This window comes from Mauremys reevesii, linkage group 4 (genome assembly GCF_016161935.1).
Source record: "Mauremys reevesii isolate NIE-2019 linkage group 4, ASM1616193v1, whole genome shotgun sequence".
NCBI classification, from domain to species: domain Eukaryota; kingdom Metazoa; phylum Chordata; order Testudines; family Geoemydidae; genus Mauremys; species Mauremys reevesii.
This window is the reverse complement of record NC_052626.1, coordinates 128,470,677-128,491,667: the sequence shown is the minus strand read 5'-3', so window position 1 is coordinate 128,491,667 and position 20,991 is coordinate 128,470,677. Positions and strand designations below refer to the sequence as shown.

At 50.2% G+C, this 20,991-nt stretch overlaps 1 long non-coding RNA gene across 2 annotated transcripts in view; it reads left to right on the top strand.

Moving 5' to 3' along the window:
• LOC120402959 overlaps nucleotides 1-20,991 on the top strand; it is a 222,326-nt gene that overhangs the window by 179,265 nt on the left and 22,070 nt on the right. For both annotated transcript variants that reach the window (XR_005597385.1, XR_005597386.1), the window contains exon 2: nucleotides 14,324-14,471. This is a non-coding gene — a long non-coding RNA (uncharacterized LOC120402959). The remainder of the gene's footprint in view (nucleotides 1-14,323; nucleotides 14,472-20,991) is intronic.

The following is a 20,991-nucleotide window of genomic DNA, read 5'->3' as shown; positions in this document are numbered from 1 at the left end:
TGCTCAAATGGTAGAAATCTCCGCAGGTTACTGCCAGCTGGGGCCAAAGCAACACAAGATTTCCCTCTCTTTGGGGCCGAAAGCATGAGAGCATCAAATCCAACCCTGATAACCCTGCTGCACCTCCAACCCAGTCCCCAGCATATACTGGCCTAGTGGACCTCCCTGCCTGGAAGAGTGGTAATTCCACATGGCAAAAGGAAGGGAGCTTTCAGATCCTAGGGCCACTCAGAGGTTAACACATGGGAGAGCTACCAGTGTGATCAGCCTCCCACTCCCCATCCTATTCATTAATCACCCACTCAGATCAGTGTCTGCAAAAGTAGGAAACCATTTTTCACTGCCACCTCTCCCCACCCACCCCTTCTCCTGCAGGGCCTGCCCCTCCCAGCAGCTTAACTCCATGTGGTCCTCTGGTCCCCCGGCGTTCGCAGGCCCCTTTGGCAGAAGATTTCATGCTGCCTTCACCCTGCTGCCGTTTCTTGCCTCCAGAGTCCCCTGGCGGAGGAAGACTGTCTCTCAACAGTACCATATGGCACCATCCCAGCGTGTAATGGAAGGGGAGGCAGAAGCCAGAAAGAAGTGTGTGAGGAGAACCGAGAGTTTCCTGCATGGAGCATGGAAACTGCTGTGGTGCTTCTCTCTCTCTGCTGGCAGTCAACAGGGTATATGCAGGCCCTTCTCCCAGCCCAGGGTCCTGCTGCTCCATGAGGGAGAAGTACAGAGCCCTCTTACGTAGGGAGCAGGCAGAGATGCCAGCATACTGCAGAAAGGAGACTCTTCCTGCTAAAGTACCCCCCTCAGAGGGGTACCGCGCAGTGAGGCCAGCTGCTCACCTCGGCTCTGGGGCCAGAGTCCCTTCTCCAGCACTGCCCCTTGCCAATGGTGAAAGGTGATAGCAGCTCAGTCTGTTCCATGCCTGCTAGTGAGATTGCCACCACGGGGGCCAATTAGTGCCAACTGCAATAGTGAAACTTTCCCACTAGGAGCTGGGCTGAGGCGACCAGCTCCCTTCACGAACGCCACCAGCAATTACTCATGAGCTGCAGTTCCTACTGCCCACAGCTGGCCTCAACATGGCAGTATACAAACAACAAGCTCAGTAGCCTGTGCCCCCAGAGCCACCCAGTCCAGGGCCAAAGCCTCCCACTGGGATGTCATGCCCTTCCCCTACTGCCTCCACACTGCCTTGATGCACTCTGTGACATTGCCTGGGATGCAGGGGCGGCTCCAGGCACCAGCGCACCAAGCATGTGCCTGGAGTGGCAAGCCACGGGGGGCAGCCTGCCAGTCACTGTGAGGGCAGCAGTCAGGCAGCCTTCGGCGGCTTGCCTGCGGGACGTCTGCCGGTCCCGCGGCTTCGGTGGCAATTTGGCGGCGGGTACGCCGAAGGCGTGGGACCGTCCGACCTCCCACAGGCGTGCTGCCGAAAGCCACCTGACTGCTGCGCTTGGGGAGGCAAAATACATAGAGCCACCCCTGCTGGGATGCAGTCATGGCCTGGCTTGCAGCATGGTCCATGGGAATGCTTTGTGGTAGGGGGAACAAGAGCTGCTCCTTCGTTAGCCTTCCCTTGCTGGAGAGCATCCACGCAGGTGTTGCAACAACACACAACGCCTGCCTTTTAATTACCTCTGAATAATCACTCAGCCATTAAGAAAGCAAACAAGCCCCACACCAGGCTGTTCATGCTCCTGGCTCTTAACCTGCTCCTCCACTCTAATTTGTCACTAGCAACAGTTCCATAGCGAGAAGAGGAGTGGGATTGTGTTTATGGCACTGGGTTGGCAGTCATGGGTTCAGTTCCCTGCTCTGCCCCCAGACACCTTGTGTGACCCTGGGAAAAATACTTCATCTCTCCAGGCAGCTGATCCCTGTCTGTAAAGTGGGGAGTCTGGCCATTCCTTTGTCTGTCTTGTCCATTTAGACTGTAAGCTCTTTGGGGCACGGACCGTGTGTATGCGGAACCTGGCACAACTGGGCTTTGATCTCGCTTCCGGTGTCTAGGTGCTACTGGAGTAGTCCATTAGAAACCTTCTGGTGTTGGGATGTCCCTGTGACCCAGTGTTCTATCTTCAGGCACTATGTTATTTGTAGAAGTAGGAGGATGAGGTTACTGGGGATTTAAAAGATTTATTAGGTGTATTAGGGTAACACCTGGATGCTCCAGTCATGGACCATGATCACCTCATGCCAGGCACTGTACAAACAGAACCGGTGCTGGGGGCGGGGCGGGGGAATGGTTTTGATGAAAGCTGCTTTCCCTCTTTTCTCCTTGCACCACCTACAGGCTGGATGCGGTGAGATTCTGAGTGACGTCCCCTGCACCTGCTCAGCTTGGAAGATGTAGAACTAGCTGTGCTCCCGCAACTGTGTCTGTGTCCTCCCTCCGCCTACACCCGTGTAGATGTTGGATTCATCCCCCTGCTGCACCTAGACATGTAACACACGTTTTAAGCACGTCAGGGCAGAGACTGTTGTGTGTTTGCACTGCACTGAACACACTGGGGGCCTGCTGGCTTTCCCTGAAGCTCCCTGCCAGCCTCTTCATGGCCTGGGAAACCCTTACCAACTTTGGGCAAGAGCTCCAGCTATACTCCAGGCAACTTTTTGTAAAAAGATGAATGAATTCTTGTTTGCCCTGCGATAGTACCTACAGGTCCCAGTTGAATATGGGGCCCAGATGGGGCTAGGCGCTGCACACACACTTATTGAAAAGATGGCCTCTGCCTCAATGAGCTTATAACAGAAGTGAAATCTCTCCCGAGAAATCATTTGCAGTGTTGGCCCAGCCTAGCTAGTCCCTACAAGCTGGGCATTTTCTTTTCTTGTCATGTGCAAATCTCCACCATCCTTAAACACTCTCTCCTGATGGAGAGCCTAGTGCTTGAGCTTTGGATAAACCCACTGAGACTATGGAGCTTAACCATATGCTGAATGTACTGTCCTTAAATTATTTGTAGCTGCTATGGTCGCAGAAACTCTCCATCTTTCTCAGGGATAAAGATTCATTTCTCTCTGCCCTCCCCTGTGCGTTTATTAATGATTTTCCAGGCCAGCCATGTTATAAGGGTCAGGGCTGTTATTTCTGAAAAGATAGCTGTCAATCATCACCCCAGGGGCTTCCGCAAGCCAGCCTGGTTTTCCTTCAGAAGGCAAAGAACTTGATCTTTTCACTGTCTCCTGTAATGGCAGTACTCGATGGGAACACCTTGCTGGTATAGGTCATAAGCGCTATGAGTTTGGAAGGCTCTAGAGCATGAAATTGCTGCGAAGTTTGGTAAAGTTGTCAGCCTCTTATTAGATATTATTGTTTATCCTCTGTAGTATTGTCATCTCTAGGAGCCCCAGTGGTGGACCAGGCCCTCACTGTGCTAAGTGCTGTACAAACACAGAACAAAGATGGTCCCTGCCCCAAACAGCTGCCAATCTCTGCTCAGGAGATGCTGTAGGGCAGGAGGGAGGTGCATTTGCAGAGCTGGGAAGGGGGCTGTGGACTAGGAGTGGAAGGATGGGCTAGTGCTTATAGCACGAGCCTAGGGCATGGGTTCAGTTCCCTGCTCTGCTGCAGCCGCCCTGTGTGACCCTGGGTAAGCCCCTCTGCTCGTTGTGTGAAATGGGGATAACACTTCCTACCTCCCAGGCAGGTGGTACGGCACTCAGATATGAGTGTAATGGGGGTTATACAAATACCATAGGTAGGGTAAGGTGCATTGCCAGAGTTGTGCAGGCTCAGCACAACAGGGGGTGCTGCAAATCAGGAGTGACGGGCATTGAGCAACCCTGAGAGAGTCACGGCTGGCTCACGAGGACAGCTGTGGGTCAGCATGGAGGTGCATGAGGGGAGACAGTGATGCAGCAGGGAGTGCTGTAGACCAGAAGGGAGGTGTGTTGCCCAATCAGCATTTTGGGCTGTGACCTCTGGTCTGTGGCAGTGAGGTAAAATAAGAATAAAACATCCGCAGTCTTGGGAGAAAGAGAGAGAGGCTTAAGAGGTTGAGGTGAGACCCAGTGTTCAGGAGGGCTGGGAGCTGGGTTTGGCCATGAGCTCACCTCTCCGGCTGGCCTTGCAAAACCAGAAACAGTTTGCAAATGGTTGTACGGTAAAGTTTGAAAAAATCCCCCCTCCCCTCGAGCACAAACCCTTTCAACCACAATGTCTCCGTCGGCCAGCAAAGGAAGAAACATAACCAACAAGCCAAGCTCTGAGTGTCAGCTGCTGAACATTCCACCCAGTAAAGATGAGCCCCCTCTGCCCCCGTAGACATTCCAAATTACAATGCACAATAATAAAACAATAGCGCACAGGGGTCCGGGTCCATGACTGAGACTCCTAGACATTTCAGAAATACAAATAAATAATTTTTATTACAATAGCTTTATTCAGCACATGGACATGTAAAATGCTTGTAAAGTGTGTGCCATCTCCCCCCCCCCCCCAACCCCAGTGCTTAAAGTCCATGGAGGAGCTGAGGGGACTTGGGTCACCGGCTCCTAGTGAGCGCAAAGAACAGGTCGCCCGTCCCCTTCAGGGAACATGATGGTGCGGTGGAATTCACAGCACAACGACAAATCTGCATTTTTCTAGCATGGCCTTTCTGTCCATGGAGCTCTGAGCCCTTCACCAGCCTTAGCCTGCAAGGACCATTTAGTGTTATCACCCTTTTACAGAGGAGGAAACTGATACAGCAGGGAGGTGGAATGACAATACCAAGGTCACACAGTAAACAAATGGCAGATCCAGGCATGGAACCCAGGAGTCCTGACCACTGCTCTTTCTCCTCTACTGACTAGACCATAGTGATTGTTTTGTATTGTATTATAGGTTTCTAGCAGAGCCTGGGGAAGGCACCTGGGGGAATAATCTATTGCTGAGGTAGCCAGACACAGATAATGAAATTAAACAAAGGCTGGCACCAAAATTCTTCGCTCCCGTGTAGCCAACGTTGGGCCGTGCCAGCTGGATCTTGGAGTCCAAATCCTAAATGAAACAAAGGAAACCCACTGCATAGTCAGTTCCTGGCACCAAGCCAAAGAATGGCTGCTGTAGTAGTGCTGGTGGAAGGTGCTGGCTGGACAGCCCTGGAAACTGGAGGCTTCTCTTTATCCCTAGGACATGTACACCGTGGGCAGTGGCAAGGCAAGGTTCTCCTATGCCGCCCTGCCCATAGGCATAAACTGCCGCAGGCCTGCTCTGGAGAGTCCTCTACTATGTAGTGCTGGGGTGCAGCACACAGAAGCAGCTGTTTCCTTAGTGACTTCTTGGCCTCTGCTAATTCTTGCTGCCAGTGGAAGATTTTTCCCCCATAATGCCTTTCTCAAGCTGGTCCTTTAAATTTGGCAGAGCCTGGGACCCCTTAAGAGGCCATTTTGCAACAGGCTGCAGCTTGCTGTGTTTTATGCTCTTCCCGCTGGTGCGTTTTCTTTGCTGACATCTCTTTCCTATCCTTGAGGAGATGCTGGCTTATCCTCACAGGCCTGTCCCACCCCTGGTGCCTCTGTTAAGATTGACTGTGAGTCGCCCATTCGTGCAACAGGCTGGGTTTTGTGATGCAGACACCTGTCTACTAGGAATGGGGCTGAGACCCACCAACCTGTAGCCTCAAGGGGGCACCAAGCAGGAAGGAGGCAGAGGGGTGGAGCCGTTGAAGGGCTAGAGAGGAGAGAGGGCTCCAGATGGCCAAAGAGGCAAGGCTGCTATAAGGCGAACAGTGATCATCTAGTCAAGGTTTAATGTATTGAACGGACAAGCATCATTCTTGGCCAGCGATGCTCTTGCATAGCCCATGCATGATCCTTACACGCTTGCTAGGGTGGAAAGGGAAAGGAGAGGCTGAGGAGCCCTGGAAACAGAGGGGGAAGAGCGGGATTTCTTTGAGATGAGGAGGAAAGATAGAGCTTGAGTTTCAATTGGAAGCTCTGTGGGGCATGGACTGTTTATTTGCTCTGTGTTTGTACAACACTGGCACCATGGGGCTCTGGACCATGACTGGGGCTCCTAGGAGCTATTGCAATACATATAATAACAAGTGGGGGCTCCCCCTGCGCCATGCTGGCTGCTACTCTTCCCCCCCCCCCCAAAAAATCCTCAAGTGGTCCCTGCTGCATAGATTGAATCACATCGGGACTCTTCTGCATGAGAGAAGGAAACAGGAGATGAAATAATGGCCCTGAAGTTCTTGCCTGGGGCAGGGAGGGGAAGCGAAAAGCCGTTGAGCTTCTGGCCCTGTTCTGATTGGTACAGAACTGGCTTCTCCTCACCCTGTTGCCGTTTCATATACCAATTCCTCTGGCGCAAGCTTGATGGCCAACGCACTGCGTTGATGAAACTGTAGGAAACTAGGTAAGGTCACTCCTCTGCAGGGATGGCTTTAGCGGGCGTTCCTGGGTTCACTTGTGCCCACAGAAATCTGAAAAGTGCAACCCAGCGCACAGGGTGGCAGTGCCACTCAGGTTTGTGCCAATGGCCCCTGATGTAGGGCCTGCTGGGCCACACCAGAGTGGGGCTGCGACCCCATGCACCAGGTTGAAATGCCCAGAGGGGGAGCTGGGCCCCGCCTTGTGGAACCCACTGCTGCAGGGTGAGTGCAGAGTACACTAGCTTTCTGGCCTGTCCTTCCTCCCCTCCCCTCTGCGCTGGACCAAGATCAGGGTTGCAATACCAGGATGGAGGATGATCCCTTCTCATGTCTGAGAAGAGCTTAGTATAGTACACTCATTGAATGGGGAGGCTCTGCACGCATTCACCTCAGGGGGTCCTTGGCAGCTCGTCATTCGTTCCTCTTCTTGTTCACTACCCACCACCCTTCCCTCTTATTCCTTACCCACAGATTAGTTATTGGCACGGATGCAACTGGCGGTTCCCAGTTGATTCCAAACAGCATCATTAGTGTGATAACCTCCCGCTCTTAAAAGCCTCTACAAGGACCTTGGGGAGGTGCCATGGATAAAATAATACAGACAGCCTCAAATTTTCATTCCTCACCCTCAGCCTGGGGGGAATTGTGAAGGCAACTAGCAGAGCTGTGACATTTTCCAGAGATGGAGATAGTTGCTGACCTGCTTTTAAAAATCCCTTGGGAAGTTGGTGTTGAAAGAATCTCATCACTGGTTTGCCACCATCATAGCAACTGACAACCTTGGTCCCCAGCAATGAAATTCCGTTTGACAAAGAAAACAAGATCCCCAAAGACTCTGGATTTATTGTTTAAAACCTTTGACAAGTTTGTTAGTATGCCAGAGGCAGGAGCTTTACTGAGTTTACTGGAGGGTAGGAGGTGTCTACACTGCAGCTAGAAGTGAGCCTCCTAGACTGGGGCCATGGGCTGGCACTAGCACGCTGAAAATCCCTGTGTGGACGTTGATTTGACATTGTGGCCAGGGCTTGGGCTTGGTCTCTCAAGGCTGGGCACAGAGGGAGAGAGAGCGGCACTGCTTTGAAGAGCTTACAATCTAACTAGACAAGACCTGAGAAAGGTTGGGAGGAGAAGTGACAGGGCCAAGGTCACATGCAGCTCAGTGGCAGAATCAGAGATAGAAGCCAACCTCAGGGCTGCTCTAATTACACGGCTGTAGCAATGCCCCCAGATGGCAGGTACGCCAGCAAGGGATTATTGGAGTGCAGAAGCGTTCTGACCATGCACCTGCCTTGGGGCCACCTTCATCACGCTGCTTGCTGCCACGGGGAAATGGGTGGGGTGGCGTGGAGCCTGGTTATAGCGGTTTTACAGCGCCTTGCCCTGCTGGAGCACAGAGTCTAGCCTCATAGACCGCAGGCTATGGGTACTTGGGCTCCCGTTGCTACAGCTCAGCTATGACCAACTCTGAGATTGTGCCACCACCAAAGATGGGTCATGGCTCAGAGCCCTGCAGCTGGGCTGTGAGTGGCAGATGGGTGATGGGTATTGGCGCTATCCCCATAGAACTACTATTGTGTAAGCCACTCTAGCAGCTGGGTTAAGTCTATGAGAGCAGCATAGGGCTATGATGACTGGCACCACTGCGGTCACGGCCGGCCGCTGGTCTCTAAGCCACAGCCTCAAGATTGCAACTATCCACTCCCTAGCCATCGCTGCGGGTAGGTTACAGCTCTCTCAGCCCTCATCAATGTGGCACTGGGGACGGCAAAGGGCAGAGAGACGTCGTAAAGAGAGAGGTCGGGCAGATGGCAATAGATGGAGAGTTATAAAGAGATTGTTCCTAAAACCCTAGGGGAGAAAGAGAGCATTTATCACCTGAATCAGCCAGGGACAGGCTATCAAACAAAACTAAAAAGAGATTCTAATTTATGGTGCACAGTAAAAGTAGCCTGGGAACTGGTTATGAAGAAGAATTCATTCTCTCTCTCTCTGTGTATCTTTAAAGATGATAAACTACATTACGGCTCTTCCTTCTACTCACGAAGGCAGGGAAATTCACTCCCTCTTAGAATTCCCTCCAAGTTCATCGGCTTCCTTTCCTGCCCCTATAAAGGCCACTGAAACACAGACCTTTGAGCTTTCACTGAAGAGATCAAGGTCTCTGCTGCTGGGAACCAGGGACCTCCAGGCGTGGTTTGGAGTTACCATGTTGCCCAGGAGTTGTCTGGGTGTAGTACAATATGGCCCAGCAGAAGGCACATATATTCTGATGAACAGGTTAAATCAGTGCAGCTTTTCAGGTGTTTTGCACCTGCCAACAAGCAGACAGATGCTCCAGTCAGGCTTAGCCAAAGCAAGACTCTTCTAGGCAGTGGCTGCAGTTGCTGGCCTGAATTTTCACAAGTGATTAGCAATTTTGGTGCCTAACTTGTGACACCTTAAAAGGCACCAGCTTTTCAGAGGCAGCTGCTCAGCTCTGGCTGAAAATCAGACCCCTTTTGAGATGTCCCATGTCAGGCACCTATGGTCACTTCTGAAGATTTAAGCCTACGTATGATCTACTCGCACTGCAGCCGAGACTCAATCTGGAAGCCTACCTCCATGCTAGGTAATTAGCTGTGCTGTATTAACATAGCACCTTACCATCTTTAATACAGTTGCCCTGGTGAGGAAGGGAGGTGCTTTTATCCCCACTTTACGCACAGGATACAAAAAGACTTGCCCAACCTCTCCCAGGAAGTCGGTGATAAAGCAGGAATTTGAAGCCAGGGGTCTCCCACACCAAAGACCAGCACCCTAGTCACTGGACCATCCTGCAGCCTTGTGAGTTTAAAGGTGTCCACTCTGCCAAGCTGAGCAGATCCCTTCAATAAAATTCTGCTGCCGCTGTCCTGGTAGGAACCCGGCTATACCTTACTACCTTACATGCTGCTGGGTTTGTATAAACAGGGATTGGTTGTTTGGGAGGTGGAATCCAAAAGTCTTTAAGGAGAACAAAACCTAATTTTATTTAAAAATGTGTAGGCAGCCATGGACTCACCCCCTCTTGTCCTCCCCCTTAGCCACAAAGCCACTCTGCCAAGGGTTTGGGCTTTGATGGGCATCCTTGAGGCCTCAAATCACAGAATAAAAGGCCTAATTACATGCTGACAGGTGAGGGCAGCTCTGCTGACAGCCAAGAGGTGCCTTCCGCCCAGCTCTTAGGAAGGAAAAGCTTCCCACAGAAGGAGCCTTTTCTGTTTCATGTGCACAGTCGGCAGGCTCCTCCAAAGGCTTCTTTCAAGTGTGTGTACAGGGGCCCGTGTGCAGTGGACCTCTTCACCTCCAGATATTTATATTCCAGGGAGGTTTTCCCCTTGGCAGTGCACCTGCTCCATTTCTCCTCTGCCTCTTTCTTTATCTGTCTTTCTTCCTCCTTCCTTCTCATTATTTCTAAAGAGGGTGAGCGAGAGTGAGCGACTTGATCGAGTTTATCATGCTGCCAGGGCAAGGGCCCTGCAGGCCTCCAGGCCTCTGCCAGCTATTTCTGGCATGGCTGGGCACTAGGCACAATCCTGCTCATCAAAGCTGGAGTCAGGTATTGTCTGCCCATGGCACAGGGCTTGGGAGCTTCTCCAGCCCAAAGAGATGAGGGAGTCGTCATATTCCACTCTGGTAGAGCGCACACCATTTCAGTAGGGAAATCTCTCCATAAGGGAGGAGGGGGTAGGCTGCAGGGAAGTATGGCCTTGTGGTTAAGGCACTGGATTAGGACTCAGCAGATCTAGGTTCTGGCTCTGTCAGATTCCCTTTGTGACCTTGTGCAAGTCACTTCCTTGCTCTGTGCCTCAGTTTCCCCATCTATAAAATGGGATAATAATCCTTTCTTTGGCTGTCTTGTCTATTTAGATTGCAAGCTCTTCAGTGCAGGGAATGTCCCTTTCTCTCTCTCTCTCTCTCTCTCTGTGTGTGTGTGTACAGTGCCTAGCACAATGGGGCCCTGATTTTGATGATGCCTAGAGGCCCCAAATGTAATGACACAGAGTTAGAACATGATCCTGCATACCTGAAGTCAGTGGGAGTTTTGCCACTGACTCCCAAGGTGCGGGAGCTGTGAATTAACCTTTACCTCCTGAGAGCTCAAGTGAAAAGGAGCTTGCCTGGTCCCTCCACGTGCACATCACATAAACCCCCATGAGATTTGCCAGTGGCGGCTTGGGAGGCTCCAGAGCAGATGAGCAGGGTCAGGCGTGAGGGGCAGAAACGCAGCTGTGCATGGGGAGCCCAGGAGTGGAGTACCATGGGAAGCTGCAGGGCAGAGCTGAGGGACATTGGCAAAGCTGTCCAGGAACTCAGGACAGGGTAGCTGGGGGTGCTGTAACACCAAGGTGAGCAGAGCTGTGTGAGGGATGCTGCATTGGGCCAGCCATGAGCCAGTGCTAGCGATCCCTCACCTACAGAGCACCAGCTTAGGGTAATGAAATGATGCTATTAGCTGGGGCAGGGACTATCTTTTTGTTCTGTCCAGGGGCGGCTCCAGGCCCCAGCACGCCAAGTGCGTGCTTGGGGCGGCATGCCGCGGCTTCAGTGGAGCCGCGGGACCAGCGACCGGCAGAGCACCCCCTGCTGCGTGCCGCCGTGCTTGGGGCGGCGAAATGGCTAGAGCCGCCCCTGGTTCTGTCTTTGTACAGCACCTATGGCGTGGCTGGGCACTAGGCACAATCCTGCCCATCAGAGCTGAAGTCAGATATTGGGGGCCTGGTCCATGGTTGGGGTTCCTACGTGCTATTGCAGCGCAGATCATCATAACTATGGGACAGACAGATCACAAAAGCAGCTTTTTTTTTTTTGGCTGACTCTCCCCGATGTAGAGTTGAATTTTTATAGAAACTTTTTTCCCAGCATGCCTATCTCAGGCTGGCCCTTTAAATTTGGTAGAGCCAAGCAGCCATTGCCCTAATAGGGCTGTTTTGCAGCAGGCTGCCCCTTTCTCTTCTCTGGTGGTAAGTAGCTGCTGTATTTTCATTTCCTCATGAGGTCTCCCTAGGACTGGGTGGGGGGTGCATGATATTTAAAGGGTGCTGCTGGGCAGGGGCTCCTAACCTTGTCGACATGAAAATCTCTTGTAGCCTGTGACGCTAATGCTGGCTGGAATTTTCCAAAGGGCCCAGGTGGGGCCAGGTTTTTGTAAGGGCTCAGTTCTCAGTCAGGCCCCTAAATAAGTGGCCAATTTTTTTTCAGAAGAGCCCAACACACCCAGGGTGCACATCACTGTCACGGTGGAAGCTGCTGGGTGCTGAATTCTCTGGGAGAGCTGGCTCCAGTTGTGGGGGCTTTGCTCTTTGGAAAATCTAGCCCCGTTGTAGTGGAGGACAGGAGCTGCCCCAAGCAAGGAAAGGATTTAAGCCAAGATGGTTTGTAGGAAGACAGCAGCTGCCCCTTTCAGCAGATGCTGGGGAAGAACAGAGGGCCCTGCGGGAGAGGACATGGAGCAGCTTCAACTCTGGTTGAAGTCAGTGGGAGGTAAGGAGACAGGAGGGGCTCCGCTCTGGGAGGGACAGTTTAGGAATGTGCAATTCTACTGGCTCTACTGGGGGAACAACATATAAAGCCCCTGTCTCTGCACGACAGATGAGATTTTAAGGCCCTTGGGTGTCCCATTTGAAAGTCTCCTCCAGCCCTGCACCTGAGATCCCCACCGCAAGCCCTCCCTCACCCCCTCCAGGAAATGGCACATCAGGCATCGACTTGTGCCTGGAAATTAAAACCTGATAAGAGGCCGGGGCCCTGCCAGCCACCTGGGGCGTCCGGTTTTTCACCAAGACTTCATATTAGAACTGAGATAATGAGAGCTTCTGTTATCACTTGCAACAAAGTATTGCAAAAGTCACCAGCTGTCTGACGCCAAGCGGCTGAGCCCTATTTCTGGGGTGTTCCTGGACTGACTTGCTGCAATGCCTTGTTTGTCAGGACAGCTGGAAAATTCCCTCTGTTTCCCAGCCTGTTGACAATGCAGCAGCCGCAATGGCTTGTGACAAGCCATATAAAGATCCCATTCTCAGCCCTTCTTTTCTCTCCCTTTTCAGACCGCAGTTAAAATCCTACTACTTGTGCATGAGTCGTCCCCACCTCCCTACCACACCCCACCATGCCCCACTTTCTGGGCATCCTGCACACATGCCCTACCTGCTGGCCAAAGGGCTTGTCCAAAGAGGATGATCCCTCAGACTCAAATCCTGGTCCCCTCCCATCCCCACCACTGGGGGCTTGTCATCATTGCAGCGTTAACTCGTGTCTTAGCTCAGTTGTTCCTGCTCCGTTGTCCCCTGTCGCACACAAAACCCCCTTCCTCACGTGCAGTAGGGCTAGTGGCGTGACTTGGCTGGCATGGCCGGGGGTATAGGTGAAAGCCTCCGTGAGTGGCTAATGTAACCCACTGGTGAGTGTGTGTTACAGGTCCCCCTCTGCGCCCATCCACAGGGGACAGGTGGTGGTACCGCCCCCAGCTTTGGGGGCTGGGCTCTTGAGCTCAAGCAGCAGCAGCTCATCCTTTTAGCTCTGCTGGGCCTCGGTCCCCAGTGCAGCAGCCAACAGGCTGGTCGTCCCAACTAACCCAACTCCTCTATGGTGTGTATGCAGGCTAGTACTGCAACACAGTGCCAGTCCTCCAGTGTCTTCCCACAATCCCTCCTGGGCCATCCTGTCTTGCCATCAGAGGTCCAGGGGGCACTGGAACCAGTTGGGTTACATGGGCTGTGCATGGGCAGGCCCAGGCAATTCAGTGAGTATTAAAGCCAAAGTTGGTGTGGGGAAGGGCACAGTCAGATGATCCATACCTGTAGGCAACCACCCACTCACAGATCAGCCAGTGTGGTTTGGGGTGGAGGATTGATTCTGTCCCCAACCCTGGTAGAGGTCTCTTGTTGATATTGGGAAGAGGGGTTGGGCATTAGGATTGTTCTCTGTTGTGGTGCCAAGCCCATCTCTTGGAGAGAGCGCAGTGATGTGTGTCAGGAGCCCAACACAGCCAAGGCCTTGTCTCGCTAATGTGGCCTTGCTGCAGCTCATTGTCTCTTTCAAGTGACAGTATGTTACGCTGGGCGAGGCTGTGACGAGCTCCCGGCTAGCTGTAGCGTTCTCTGTGGTGATGGTGGAAATGGCAGTTTAGACCATATTAGCCTGTTGGTGCTGCTGCTAAAAGGATCTTTTTTTGACTGCAGTTGTCACTGCTCTCACCCTTTCCCTTTGACTCTGTGTGGTTTGGACAGTTAAATGCTGAATGCAACACAGACACGTATGCTCTCACGCATGTATAGTCTCACGCATGCAGCCGGGCACACACACGCATGCATTGCACCCACATGCACAATCAGACCTGTCCGGTCATGCATGCATTCACACACATTCGTTGCCCACACATTGCTCACCATGTGTGCGCTCAGTCTCTCACATATCCAGAGAGACCCATTGACATGTGTGCATTGCACACCACACGCACATCCGTGCATGCGCTTACTGTGCTTTGCACGCACATTCGTGGGCACATCTTGGTGCATGCACACGCACACAGATTCACACATGTTGAGCCGCACCCTTTCACATTTAGTCAGGTACAACTGAGCAACTTTAAGCAAACATTGACAGGAATGAAGGAACCGTGGGGGCAGGATTCCCTTCTGTCAGCATGCATACACCCACATTGTAGGAGTATAAAATAACCCCACAAGACACCAGGCAGAGGAGAATTGGGCCCCAATCTGTTTTGTTTTTTTTAAATTTCTGATCTCAAGTGGCACATTATTAACACATCTCATCAAGGGTACATCTTCTGGAACAGGAGCGTTTTCTTGAGTGCTTTGGGCGCCCAAGGGGGTGAAGGAAAGCTGAATCTTTGAAGCACTAAGGTTAACAAACATGTAAGATTTTTGTCTTTCCTGCAGTTACTGATCAGGGAATGTTGGTTTTGATTTTTTTTTAAATGGAAGGAGAGAACATTCCTGGTGGAGATTTTTGGAGCTGAACAACAGAGGATAAACCAGACAGCATGGGATCTACAGCATTGTAAGAGCAACATGAGAAGATCTGTGCAGCAGATCAAAGGGACTTGGAGCACAAAAGAGGTCACAATGCAATGTAAGTATATAGGCACTGGTATCTCCACTCTGCTGCGTTCTTTCAGCGAGAAGCCTGCTATGCTGAATGAGTCTGTCACCCTAAGGATACAAAATGTGACGCTTTTTATTAGGCAGGAGATGTTGAAATGTGTCCAATTAATGAGACATTAACAAATGGTGCAGCAGAAATAGAAGCTGCAGACACTGAAGATATTAACTTCATCTTTCCTTCAAGCACTTCGATAGCTGTGGCCTAAATTATCAGCCAGGCGGGGTCTGGTTCCCCTTTGCGCAGCCGTCTGTAAAACATGAGCTTACAAAATGAAGCTGCAGGCGCTGATCAGTGTATTTACACCTCTGCCTCGTTGGCTTGCAGATGACATGGTGAGGAGGGGGAGGGCTAAAGGTGCAGGGGCTTGGACCTCAATTCAAAAGAGGATGCATAATCAGAGGCATGGGCTTCATACCTGCTAAAACATGGTCCCCCAAAACTCATCCCTCTCTGTGCATTAGATTTTATTGTACATTTGCAGCGGTACATTTGGGAGTCACTGAAACATGTCTCTTAAAAGAGTAAGTGTTGCTTTGCGAAGACGGTCTCTTGTTTTAAAGCAACAAAGGTATTGTTTTTCCACTGTGTCCATCCCAAAAGGTCTCCCGTTCAGTGGTTTTCAATAGAACTCTAAAGGTACAGACATTATTTCTCTCCTCCTGTGTCTGTTTCAGAAGTTGGTGGATGTGTCTGATGCCTCCTGTAGCTGGAGATATCAAGCCATGTACATCTGTAGTGTCATTCCACTGAATGTGGCCTGGTATTGCTCACCACCATATGACATTGTGGTCTGGTTCTGTTACACAGGCTAAGCAGAGTCGATGTAGATCAGTAGGTGGATGAGATCTCCAAGAACTATCTAACTTACTGCAGGAAGTGGTTTGGGCAATTGTCTTGAGTCATTACAGAACCCGAATGGTGTTAAGGGCAATGGGTTGATGTAGGTGCTCTTACTGGATGAGACACAAAATCACAGCCTTGAATGTTGACTGTTAAAGATCCCCTGGCCCTTTTGTCTGAGGAGGGATGTTCTCTGATATCCCAGCCAAATTCTAATACATTCTTTGAGCTTCAGTCTCAGCGGGATACTGCCTTCTTAGCTTCCTGTTCCAAGCTGTTATGTAATGTTGCTGTATGCCATTAAACAGCTGCCCTGTTCCACCCAAGAGGTGGCTGTGATTCAGTGGTAGGTGAATTGACTCCTCTATGCCCCTCTTACTTAAGAAACGTGGTTAATTGTTCCTAAACTCTTAGCAAATCAGATAAAAAATGCTTCAAAGTAGCATTTCAGTTTGCATGAAATGAACCTTCACAGCAAATTCAATCAGAATAAAGACAACCCTAGAATCTTCCCATGTTGCCAACAAAAGACCTGGCAGTTGTCAGACCAGATACAAAAGCCCCATACAGAGTAACCCACCCCCAACCCCTTGGAAAGCTGTTAAACACAGGAAAACCTTGTGTATTCCTGAAACGAGCCATTAAACAGATCCAGCTAACAGGTGTTCCTTTAAAAGGGCCTCCTAAGCTCTCAGAAACAAGGGGAGCGGGAGTGCTTGACTCTAATCATACACAGAAAGCATATTCATTTTCACAGCAGGATGGCAGGCTGCCTTGTCCAAAAACCCAGCATACCGCAGGAAGTGTGTGTTTTTGCAGGCGCTGTTACAAGCAGGGCCAAATGAAAAGCTAAATCTCAGCCTTTCTCTTCTTGCAATTCCATAATCTAGTTTGGAATATTGTATTACTCCCGACTCCCATCTGCTTTTGTTTAGCACGGTGATATTTATTCCCCCCGTCCCTCTCTCCGATTAAATTAGGCACTAAAATCCAGTGCATTAGCTAGTAGCAGGTCCACCTTCTGCTGTATGATTTCCCTGGGTGCTGCCCCAGAGGTTTGTTGTTGCTTGAATCGGTGCATTGCAATGTGGCGTGTTCCATTTTTGCAGTTGGGTCTAGTGGCTGGGACAGCGGAACAGCGCTCAGGAGACCTGGGGTTTATTCCTAGCTCTGTCATTTCCCCTGCCTGGGCCTCAGTTTCCCCTTCACCCTTTGGCTGTCTTGTCAATCTAGACCGAGAACATCTCTTGCTGTGTGCATGTGCAGTGCTTAGCACAATGGAGTTTGGTCTGTGCCTGTGGGCTGGTCTGGGTTAGAGAAGCCATGGGGCTGCTCCATTGATTGGGAGGACTGTAAGGAACCCTGCTCCAGTGGAAGAGCAGCAGAGGTGGAGTAGTGCTCTGACACATGCCTTCCCCTTTCCCCGATGTGTCCCTTTTCTCCCCGTCACACCCCCTGTGCCAGGTTAGAACGAGGGCAGCTGCCACAGGAGCTAGTTTTGACACCAGGGGAGTTCCCCTGTGCTGGGAAACTCTCTGCTATCAGACAGCCAGAGTCTGTCCCCTTTGCAGGGTTTGAGTAGCACAGGTGACACCAGAGCAGGTTGTCTCCCTTGTACGTAATTCTATTGTACTCTTACCCACTCATATGGACCATAGTTCTATTGCCAAGAAATCAACATTTACTGGAAACATCCCTCTCTTGGGGTGTTCCATGAAAAACACCCTCACACACACCCCATACAAGTCCTCCCAGCTAGCCTTGTGTCTGTCAAGCTTTTATCCCCATCGGTGCCACTAGTGCAGAAAGCAAATGACTGCACTCTGATCAAAGATCGACGAGTCGAAGGGGGGATACAAAAGCTTTGCGATGTTTTAACCAGACTTAATCCCCAGTTCAACCCGTTTTGCCGTGCCAGCTATGGACTTGTGGACCGGTAATCCCCACAAAAACATGTTGCACTCGAAGAAAGATGTAGAATCAGCAGGTGAGAATCACAATGGACTTCTGTGCTGTTCTGTCTGATGCCGACTGCCTAGGGGTTGCCACTTGGCTGATTTGGCCACTTGGATTTGGCTGAAATTCGGCAGAGTTGCGCAAAGCGGAGGCACCATTGAAACCCTATTTTAAGGACTCAAATGGTGCACATACTTTGTGCTGACTCCCTGACTACAGCACCCCATAAACATTTGCAAATACCCTGTTTCCAGTATTTAAAAACAGAACCCAAAAAGCAGCTAAGCCCTACAGTAAAGGTGGAGCCCTAAGATCATGTCTAGACTAGGGATTAGCTCCGATTACAGCCATCAGCATAGCTGCACCAGTGCAAGGTCTTGGGTATATGGCAACAGCTGCCCTATGCAAAGCTGCAGCTAACCACTGCGTGAAACCGAGGTGAGCAAATAACACTGGCGGGGTCTCTTGATGCAGCTGCAACAAACGAGGGCTGTGTTTGAGGCAAAAAGTCCAAAGGTAATAACAAAATGTTTTTAAAGTACATCAGAAGCAGGAAGCCTGCTAATCAACCAGTGGGGTCCCTTGACGATCGAAATACAAAAGGAGCGCTTAAAGACGATAAAGTCATTGCGGAGAAACTAAATGGATTCTTTGCTTCAGTCTTCACGACTGAGGATGTTAGGGAGATTCCCAAATCTGAGCTGGCTTTTGTAGGTGACAAATCTGAAGAACTGTCACAGATTGAAGTGTCACTAGAAAAGGTTTTGGAATTAATTGATAAACTCAACATTAACAAGTCACCGGGACCAGATGGCATTCACCCAAGAGTTCTGAAAGAACTCAAATGTGAAGTTGCGGAACTATTAACTAAGGTTTGTAACCTGTCCTTTAAATTGGCTTCGGTACCCAATGACTGGAAGTTAGCTAATGTAACGCCAATATTTAAAAAGGGCTCTAGAGGTGATCCCAGCAATTACAGACCGGTAAGTCTAACGTCGGTACTGGGCAAATTAGTCGAAACAATAGTTAAGAATAAAATTGTCAGACACATAGAAAAACATAAACTGTTGAGCAATAGTCAACATGGTTTCTGTAAAGGGAAAACGTGTCTTACTAATCTATTAGAGTTCTTTGAAGGGGTCAACAAACATGTGGACAAGGGGGATCCAGTGGACATAGTGTAGTTAGATTTCCAGAAAGCCTTTGACAAGGCCCTCACCAAAGGCTCTTGCATAAATTAAGCTGTCATGGGATAAAAGGGAAGGTCCTTTCATGGATTGAGAACTGGTTAAAAGACAGGGAACAAAGGGTAGGAATTAATGGTAAATTCTCAGAATGGAGAGGGGTAACTAGTGGTGTTCCCCAAGGGTCAGTCCTAGGACCAATCCTATTCAATTTATTCATAAATGATCTGGAGAAAGGGGTAAACAGTGAGGTGGCAAAGTTTGCAGATGATACTAAACTACACAAGATAGTTAAGACCAAAGCAGATTGTGAAGAACTTCAAAAAGATCTCACAAAACTAAGTGATTGGGCAACAAAATGGCAAATGAAATATAATGTGGATAAATGTAAAGTAACGCACATTGGAAAAAATAACCCCAACTATACATACAATATGATGAGGGCTAATTTAGCTACAACGAGTCAGGAAAAAGATCTAGGAGTCGTCGTGGATAGTTCTCTGAAGATGTCCACGCAGTGTGCAGAGGCGGTCAAAAAAGCAAACAGGATGTTAGGAATCATTAAAAAGGGGATAGAGAATAAGACTGAGAATATATTATTGCCCTTATATAAATCCATGGTACGCCCACATCTTGAATACTGCATTCAGATGTGGTCTCCTCACCTCAAAAAAGATATTCTAGCACTAGAAAAGGTTCAGAAAAGGGCAACTAAAATGATTAGGGGTTTGGAGAGGGTCCCATATGAGGAAAGATTAAAGAGGCTAGGACTCTTCCGCCTTGAAAAGAGGAGACTAAGGGGGGATATGATAGAGGTATATAAAATCATGAGTGATATTGAGAAAGTGGATAAGGAAAAGTTATTTACTTATTCCCATAACACAAGAACTAGGGGTCACCAAATGAAATTAATAGGCAGCAGGTTTAAAACAAATAAAAGGAAGTTCTTCTTCACGCAGCGCACAGTCAACTTGTGGAACTCCTTACCTGAGGAGGTTGTGAAGGCTAGGACTATAACAGTGTTTAAAAGAGAACTGGATAAATTCATGGTGGTTAAGTCCATAAATGGCTATTAGCCAGGATGGGTAAGAATGGTGTCCCTAGCCTCTGTTTGTCAGAGGATGGAGATGGATGGCAGGAGAGAGATCACTTGATCGTTGCCTGTTAGGTTCACTCCCTCTGAGGCACCTGGCATTGTCCACTGTCGGTACACAGATACTGGGCTAGATGGACCTTTGGTCTGACCCAGTACGGCCGTTCTTGTTCTTAAATGCCCTGCGTGGAGCAGGCCTAAAACTAGCAGGCAGGTGTATTCATAGCCATTAGCTTCACTAACAATCCAGCTGAACGCTGCACTTAACATGTGTGTCAGGCATGCAGCCATTCCGTTACCCCCCTCAGCTCCCAACTGGGGCCACCAAAGCTGTTTAGATGCATTTCTCCATCCCCCTGCCTGTGGTTCTCCTTTTGTTTTTGCTTTCGCCCTTTGTGTGTGTGTGTGCTGATGTATTTATTGCTTTACTGCTTCCCGCCAGCTGCAGTTCATTCCTGGTCCTGCTCCTTCTGCTTGGCTTTGAGTGCAGAGAGCAAGGCAATCTCAACCAGCTGTGACCATGACCACAGTTCAAGGTGGGCCATTCGATAGGCACGTCTGGGTCTTTGGTTAGTCTTCATAACTTTGCAGAACCAAAGGGGATTGAAAAAAGAGGGTGATGCCAGCAGGTGGAAATGTAATGGCCAGCTCTGGAGGGGAAGCACCAGTCATAACTGCCTGCCCATCTTCTACAGCACCCCGGGGTCTGCCAGTCATCATAACTTAAGGGGCAAATCCTCCACAGGTACAGAGGGCCCATGTGAAGCAGAACTCATGGGGTCCTGCTGCATGTGGAGGGCAGGAACTGGAAGTCCGCTGCACAGAGCACAGCCTTGAATGCTGTTGTGGGGGAGGAACTGGGGCAGGTGGATCCACCACTGTGCAGATTCATCAGACATTTTCTCTGACCATCGAGGTGACTATACTATTGATTTGTTGCTGTCTGAGGCCAGGGCCACAGGTCAATGGCAGAGATGGGAACAGAACCCAGGTCTCCTAGGCCTGGCCATACTGCCTATGAACCATAGTAAGGGGTTTCCTTTCCGCACATGATCCTGCCTGTAAACTCTTGGGGTCTGCATTGTGCATAAAGCATCACACAGCTGTGATGCCAAAGGAGTGAATCAACGCCCTGATGATGATAGCATGAAGCATCCTGAATGGTTGACTCCCAGAGCCAAGCACTCGCTTACACGCTAAGGGGGAAAATGCTTCCTTCCATCTCTTCCTCTCCCTGCCCCCAAAAGCTGCCAGGCTGGTCCCTTCTTGCCCAAAGGGAAAGAAGAAATCTCAGTGCCCCGCCAACCAGATCCTGATTTTGCAGAGGCACTAAAACCAGCAAGCCCCATTGAAGTCAAACGGGCTCTGCAGCATCTCTGCAAATCAGGCTTTAACCTTGGATATGCGTGTAGGG